The sequence below is a fragment of the Pipistrellus kuhlii genome, unplaced genomic scaffold (genome assembly GCF_014108245.1).
Source record: "Pipistrellus kuhlii isolate mPipKuh1 unplaced genomic scaffold, mPipKuh1.p scaffold_m20_p_2, whole genome shotgun sequence".
Lineage (NCBI taxonomy): Eukaryota > Metazoa > Chordata > Mammalia > Chiroptera > Vespertilionidae > Pipistrellus > Pipistrellus kuhlii.
The window spans coordinates 173,737,920-173,746,245 of NW_023425515.1; positions in this window are offsets into that span (position 1 = coordinate 173,737,920).

An 8,326-nucleotide genomic window follows, 5' to 3' on the forward strand; every position below is an offset into this window, starting at 1 on the left:
GGGGGTGTGCAAGAGGCAGCTGATTGATGATTCTCTCTCATCGATGTTTCTAACTCTACCCCTCTCTCTTCCTCTCTGTAAAAAATCAATAAAATATATATTTTAATTAATTAATTAATTAAAAAATTGCTTTCAAGAGGGAGAGAGAGAGAAAAAAAAATCAATTAGAATCATTGATTGGCGCCTCCCGCATGCCCCCTACTGGGGACGGAGCTAACAACCTAGGCATGTACCCTGACTGGGAATCAAACCGTGACATCCTAGGTCATGGGTCAACGCTCAACCACTGACCCACACTGACTGGGCTCACTTTTTTAAAAAAATCTTCGCCTAAGGATATGTTTCCATTGATTTTTGAGAGAGGAAGGGAGAGATACATCAATTGGCTGCCTCCTGTTTGATACCCTGACCGGAGATCAAACCCACAACCTAGGTATGTGCCTTGACCAGGAATTGAACCCACAACCTTTTGGTGAATGGACGATGCTCCAACTGACTGAGACACTGGGCCAGGCGGAGGAAAGGTCACTTTTGCGTTTCCAAGTATAGGGCGGCTCATGTTCTCTCTGGGATCGCATCCTTCTCTAAGTCTGTACTTCGCCCTCCAGGTACAATTTGGGGCCCAGGGCAGGCACCTCATTTTGGCCGACTGTATTCTTAGGACCAGTGTAAGGCTGGGCCCAGCTGCACTAGGTTTTGAGTGAATGAAGGAGAGGGGAAGGAAATGAGGGCTGGGACCCAGACGTGGAAAGCGTTGTGTGGTGTCCAGATCCTACCACGAAAAGTGAGCTGCACACCCTCCCCCTCTCCTGGGGGGCCCTCGCCCTTCCCCTCCTCCCCTCCCAGCACCACAACTCACTTTCCAGCAGCCGTTTGTAGGCGTGAGGTTTTGGATATTTCCTTTCCCAGAGTTAATCTTGGGCAGCATCACAGGGTCTGCAAGCTGTGGAAACAAAGCCCCTTCGTGCCTTCCTGCTCCAGCCCCACCGGGCGAGGTGCAGCTGTGTGAGGGACAGGAAAGAGCTGTTCGGAACATCATCTCGTCATCTCTCCCGGATGAGCCAAATGTACTGCTACCCCCCCCCCCCCCCCCCCCCCCCCCCGCCGAGTTAACCAGGGTGGGTTCCATATCCCTGAGCTCTGCTGGGCAGTGGGGCTGGGAGCTCCCCTGACCCAGCCTGGGCGGTTCCCACTCCCCTTGGTGTCCTGGCATGCAAGACAGGGCAGGAGTGCCGGCCCCATGGGAGCACTGGCTAAGGAGGGATCCCAAAGAGCCTGCTCACGGTGGCGTTCTGGGGCGGGAGGGGTCCTGCCCCGCAGACTCTGAGGGAAGGCCTTGTTCTGTAGCCTTTGGCCACCAGGGGTCTCCAGATCACCACTTACTGTTCCGGAAAGTGACCATTGGACCCCTGGTTTTTGGAATTTGCTAGAAGATGCACCTGATGGAGCCAATCTCAGAAGCTGGTCCGAGCCAGGAAGTGCCCCCTTCCTTCAGTCGTGCCCGCTGGCCCCCCTGCATACAAAGCTCAGAGGGTTGCCAGACTGAGGGCTTGCCTACTACGCCCAGGGCATTGGAAAGAAGTCCGTGGCCCCCACACACGCCCCAAACTCTCATGCTGACTGCTAAGTTGCACACGCCGGCTCCGAGCCCTCCCCTAACTGACCCCCTTGCCTCCTGAGTGGAGACCAGAGCAGCAGCCTGGTCCCCCTGATGTAAGAGAGTCTGGTTTCTGCCCCGGGCTCCCACCAGTGACACCTTCATATGCGGAGTATGCCTTTCCCTGCTGGATTGGCCTCCTTACGTTTGTTCTGGGCATCCCGGTCTGCGAAGGAGGTGGCAACAGAGGCCCAGCAGCAGAAATTGCATTAAGTAAAATTAAAATAGTCTCCTAACAAGTAGTTCATTGTGGATGGTTGTGGGGAGGGGGGGGTGGTGGTGCAGGAAAAGCATCCTCCCTGTTCTCCCAGAGCTTAAGTGCTACCATGTGCTGTTCCCTGGAAGCCAGAGGGCCGGCGGGAGGCGGGGGAGGGTGGCAGCAGGCGCGGAGCCTCGCTGTTACGGATCCCCAGCCTTTGATGTAGGGCCAGGCCTGACCCCAGGACTGCAGCGGGCCACTGCCAGGGGAGCTGTGGGATGCAGTGCATTCCTGGGGGCAATTTACGCTTCTGGCAGGAGGAGAGGAAAGTTTCTACTGTGGGGAAGGGGGTGGGGAGAGGCCGCTGCTGCGGAGGCTGGGTGGGGGGTGGGCGTTGTGAGGAGCAGCGGAGGGAGCCAAGGAACAGGGCAACGCCCTCCGGCTGAGCCTGGCTCCACCGGCTTGGGCGGAGGCCTCCTCCAGGAAGCCTTCTCGGATAGGCCCGGAGCTGGTGAGGAGCAGCACACGCCCCGGCCCTCCTGCTCCCGCTCCGCACACATGAGGGGTCCAGGTAGAGCCCAGGAGGATGAAGGAAGCCGGGAGAAGTGGCTGCTCTGCCCTCCCGGCTCTGGGGCCTGGACTGTCAGCCATGAGGGTGTCTAGGACCGAGCTAAGCTGGGAGGGGGCTGGGAAGAGGGTGTGATGGGCTGGAGAACACGTGTGAGTGCGCACAAATGCTATTCATGGCAACGGCTACCCTTCGTGGGAGAGTGACTGTGCCGGGGAAGGCTAAGCACTTCACCCACATGCCTCAGAGATTCACAGCAGCCCTGCCCTGCCTCATGTTGCAGATAAGAAAACAGGAACACCCCTAAGACGTAGCAGAGTCAGGACCCGAATCCAAATGGTCCAGAGCATCTCTCATCCTGTACACTCTGTGTTACAGACATGTTTTTGTGTGTGTTTCAGTGTGTGTCTCTTTCCTGGTGTTTCTTGGGAAGGATGTCTGTGTCTGAATTCTTTCATTTAATAAAAAAAACGTAGCCCTGTGCTGGGGGCCGGGGACATGGAGATGCTGGCAGCTCAGTCCACGGGGAAGCCGCTGAACGCAATGTGTGTGTGTGTGTGTGTGTGTGTGTGTGTGTGTGTACGTGTGTGTGTGTGGGGGGGGGAGAGAGGAAGTTGACAATGAGAGACCCGGGCAGGTCCTTGCTCTGCTGCTTCTTGGTTGTGTGACCCTGGACAAAGGATTTGAACTCAGAGCCTCAGTTCTTCCATCTGGAAAATGGGGGTCATCGTGTCTATCTGGCTGTCTGGTGTGAGGACGGAACAGGATGAAGTAGGTATATTTCCTGGCACGGGCTGCGTGTTCCCTCACGGGTCCTTGTGATGACTAGGGCTACTGTGAGGGGAGCTGCCTTGTAAAGCTGTGAATACATGAGTGTCTGAGTGTGTGCAGGTGGCAACTTTGAGAAATCGGGGCCTTGTCTGCGTTGTTCTTCACCGTAGCCCCAACGACCTGCCGCTACTTTTCAGCACACAGTAGGTCCCCGCTTAGTTTTTATGGAGTGTGAGGACGGAGTGCGGAGGGCCCGGAGAGGGAGGGGGGTGTGGGCCATGGGGGCCTCCCCCGGGACCAGCTACATCATTTACGGGGCTCCAGGCAAAATGAAAATGCGGAGCCTCTTTGTTCAAACATGACTGTGAAAGGAATTATTACACATTTCAGATTGACCCAGCCGAGTATTAAACCGAGCCCTCTGAGCGTGGAGCTCTGTGTGACTGCACGGGCTTACCCGCCCCTGGCGCGCCTGGCACCTCCCTGCCTCCGCCAGCTGTGTGGGAGGGAGGGTGGACCCCCTGGCCTGCCGCGCTTCCTGGCCGCCCGGCAAAGGTGAGGAAGGGGGAGGATGGCTCAGTGTGGGCAGGTCAAGAGAAAGCAGAGGGAGGGACCCTGTGACCTGCAGACCTCTCCCCCAGCGAGGTCCCGACCACCCCCCAAACCGCCAGCCAGGCTGCTGGGTGGTCTGGGCACATGTGGTCACATTTAGATGCTGATTGAGGCAAAGTTGTTACAAGATTAGACTATTTAAGGTAACTCTAATTTCTACTGCATTACTGGGATTTTTGAGGATGGAGCTGAGCAGTGCCCTGGGGTGGACGTGAGGAGAGGGGGGCTGCAGGGGGCAGTCCTCATTCCTCTGGTCCTGTGTGTGAGGCCTCTGGCGACCATGAAGAAGGAAGGAGGGCTAGCCGGGGGAAGGACTTCCCAGGACCTGAAGAGCCAGGAGGCTGGTCCTCCGGCAGACGTGGGCAGCCAGGGTGGGGTGGGGGGTGCAGTGTTAGCAGGGCCTGGGGGAGCAGGTTTATCAGCACCGCCCCCACGGGTTTGCACACCCCTGGCCACACACGTGTGCAAACACCCCTCCCTCCCCTCAGCTTGCTAGGCAGGTGAGAGGTGGCAAGAGGAAGATGCCATCCAGGCCCTCCACAGGCTCCAACCCAGGGTAGGGTGGCTGGAACCCAGAATTCTCCTATTTCCACAGATCAAGATAGAAGCTGAAAGCCAGGTAGCTCAGTTAGTTAGCGTGTTATCCCAATACACCAAGGTTGTGGGTTCAATCTCTAGAAAGGGCACATAAAAGAATCAACCAATAAATCAATAAATGTATAAGTAAGTGGAACAACAAATCAATCTCTCTCTCTCTCTCTCTCTCTCTCTCTCCCCCCCTCCCTTTTTCTAAAATCAATAAAACAACAACAAAAAGAAACTCCAAATGAAGAAATTGAGAAGGAGTGGGAGGGTTGTGGTAGTGATGACAATTATTTAGTCGTTCCTGTGTGCCAGTCTTGTGTTAAGCCCTTTTATTCACTGTCTCTTTTGTTGTTAATCCTCATCTGAGGATAGTTTCTCCTCCTCCTCCTCCTCCTCCTTCTTCTTCTTCTTCTTCTTCTTCTTCTTCTTCTTCTTCTTCTTCTTCTTCTTCTCCTCCTCCTCCTCCTCCTCCTCCTCCTCCTCCTCCTTCTTCTTTTGAGTGGAAGGGAGGGAAGAGACAGAAGAGAGGAACATTAATGTGAGAAAGACACATCAATTGGTTTCCTCCCGCACGTGCCCTGACCACAGCCAGGGATCAAGCCTGCAATCAAACCTAAGACCTTCCAGTCCACCAAGCCAACCCGGCCATGGCTGCCGTCTCTTCTCAGAGGCCTGATGGCACCGTGGGAAGAGGTAGACAAGGGAGCCAGCCTGCCCGGATTCCCAGATTACCCACTTCCTGGCTCTGTGGACGGGGGCGAGTCAGTTCACCTGCCTGTGCTCAGTTTTCCCATCTGCAAAGTGAGGACAATCATAACGTCAATGCCAAGGGCTGTAGTGAGTGTTAAGTGAATTCATTTACGTAAAGTGCTCCGACGAGTGCCCGAGTAGGAGCCCTGCGCGGCTCAGCTGTTGTCACTAAGGACTGTCATTATCCCCCTTCTAAAGAGGAGGCATGTGAGGTTTGGAGAAAGGCAGTCACTTGCCCACAGGGAGACAGAACTCGGGTCCAAACCCTGGTCGGCTTGACTCCTCAGTTCATGCGCGGAACCACCGGGCAGGTGCCAGCGCCGGCTGGGCAGGGGCTGCATGAGCAGGTTGCCTGCCTCATTTGGTTCAGCGTCACCCCCTCCCCATGGAATGCCTCTGATTCCTGTGGCTGAGGGAACGGAAGCCCAGAGAGGTGCAGACGCTAGTCCAGGGCCACACAGCAGGGAACCACAGACAAGTCCTGCCCCTTGAAACCCAGGCCCCACCAGAGACAGGCCGAGGGCGGAAGCCCCTGGCACGTGCGATGGAGCTGCCTGGGAGTCTGGGCTGGCTGAGCCGGGGTAAGCCTGGGTGGGAGAGGCTTCAGACTGTGGCTCCAGGACACGCATTTCCTGCCTTGAGGTTTGCTGCAGGGGCAGCTGCGGGGGTCAGGGCGGGCGTGTGTCAGCCTCTGCTGGAGGATGGGCGGCTGAGGCTCACCTGGAGGGTCCAGGGAACCCCAGGCCACAGGATGACGTGTCAGGCCTCCTAGGCTGGTGGAAAGGAGAAGGAGCTGGAGCCCTGGGCCCCTGCCGGGCATTCGGCCGGGGAAAGACAAGGGAGGGGCTGGGGAGGGTGTGTACCACCTAGACCCAGGCCAGGGGCCTCAGGGAGATGTATGAAGTGAGTCAGGAGAAACGAGGGTGAGGACGTAGGGGACTGGCTGAGGATGTCTGCGTGTCTGTGTGCGGAGCCTGGGGGAGCCCCCTCCTCAGCACAGCGCACCCCTCGCCTGCCTGCCTGCTGGCTCCAGCACCTCCCCTTCGCCGAGCTCCCCGCCCCTTCCCGAGAACAGCTCGCCTCAGAGCTGATGGCTCTGTGTGGATTCGTGGATTTGATCCTCACGACAAGCCTAGAAGGGCTTTCCAGATGCGAAACGGAGGCTCCGGCGGTAGGTAACTTGTTCAAGGGCATGCAGTGTGGGTTCTTGGACTGGAGCCCGAGCCCTCTAACTGGAGTCCACACTATCAACCTTCAGTCTGTGGCCTTAGGTCCCGCCCCTTCCTGAGCATTCAACCCCCATGTGACGCCCTTCAGGGCCTGGTTTTCACACCAGCCCCTGTCCTCTTAGTACCTGGCAGCCAGGTCCCTCCCCTTCCTCAGGCAGTGTCCCCTCCTGGCTCCCTGTAGTGCCTCTGGGCTGGCTCAGGCCAGACCCCAGACCCCTTTCTATCCCCCCACTCTGAGGGGTGGGCAGGAATGGGCCCAGGTTCCGGAGGTGGGCGAGGGCCAGAGGCCCCGCTGAGGAGTGGTGGGACTGGTGTGTACCTTGGCAGGGGGACAGCAAAGTGGGAGGCCCTCCGAGGGCAAGGGAGGTAGGCTCAGACCCAGAGACAACAGCCTTGGGCCTTCCCTGCTCCTTTTCTGGACGTGTGGTGTGTGCACACACCCCACTCCCACCCCCCTTCTCCTGGCCTCAGTTCCTCTAGACCCCCCACTGCACTCACTGCCTCACGTCCATCCCTGTGACTGGTCCCCTCGCTCCTGCCCCTGCCTCCCTCCAGTCCCTCATGGCCGGTCCCAAAGGACCTCTTCTGTGACCCTGACCCTGGGGGCCGTCCTGGCCCTAGCAACACCTGCCTCTGTCAACTTCCGGTTCCTTCCCAGCAGCACCTTCTCGGTCTGCTCTGCTGATCTTCTTCCTTTGGATGTTGGTGGTGCCCACCTACTGGCCTGGGCTTCCTCTTCTCCCTGCGCTCCTTCCCTGGCACTGCCCTCAGGGCATCCGTCGCCATCTTACAGCACCAATTCCTACCTCTAGCCCAGAAGCCTCACTTTCCTCATGGCTACATGCAAGTCCCACAGGGACCTCCAGCTCAACGCATCCTAGCACCCTCCTCCTGGTCCGCCCTTCCCCACTGCCAAGCAGGAGCCTGGGCACTGTCCTCCTGCCTCCTTTTACTAGGTCCCTCACCCCACACTCCAATCCTGCCCCTTCCCCCTTCTTAACTCCTCTCACACTGGACCCCTCCCTCTGGCCCCGCCTCCCTGGACCAGTCAGGATTATTCCAGCAGCCCCATCTTCTCCCACACTGAAGTCAGGGGGCTCTTTCTTTTCTTTTAAAAAATATATTTAATAAAATAAAATAAAAAATATATTTTTATTGACTTCAGAGAGGGAGAGGAAGAGGAAGAGGGAGATAGGAACATCAATGATGAAAGAGAATCATGGATTGGCTGCCTCCTGCACGCCCCCTACTGGGGATGGAGCCTAAAACGCCGACATGTGCCCTGACTGGGAATCCAACTGTGACCTCCTGGTTCGTAGGCTGATGCTTAACCACCGAGCCATGCTGGCTGAGCTGGGTCTTTCTAAAGCTGAGCTGCTACGAAGTTTTCTGCAGCTCCCATTTTCCTGAGGGTGAAGCCTAACAGCTGCACATGGCCGACAAGATCGTGCGGCCTCCAGCCCTGGCCTGCCTGAGCGCAGGCTCACCTCCCTGAACCCCAACGTGCCAATCACAGCCGCCGCCTCCCTTTCCCCAGGGGGTCCCCCTCCCTCAGCCCAGTCACCTTTGCAGGGAGCCTGCTGTGACTGCTCCCTGATGGGCCACAACCGGGGGCTCCCCTTCCGGCCCGAGCACCCCACGCCCTGCTCAGCGCCCTTCTGTGTCCTCCTGGTTCGTTCGTCCTTCCTTCCTTCCTTCCTTCCTTCCTTCCTTCCTTCCTTCCTTCCTTCCTTCCTCCCTCCCTCCCTCCCTCCCTCCCTCCCTCCCTCCCTCCCTCCCTCTCTCTCTCTCTCTCTCTCTCTCTCCCTCCCTCCCTCCCTCCCTCCCTCCCTCCTTCCTTCCTTCCTTCCTTTCTTTCTTTCTTTCTAAAAAATATATTTCATTGAGTTTTTACAGAGAGGAAGAGAGAGGGATAGAGAGTTAGAAACATCGATGAGAGAGAATCATCAATCAGC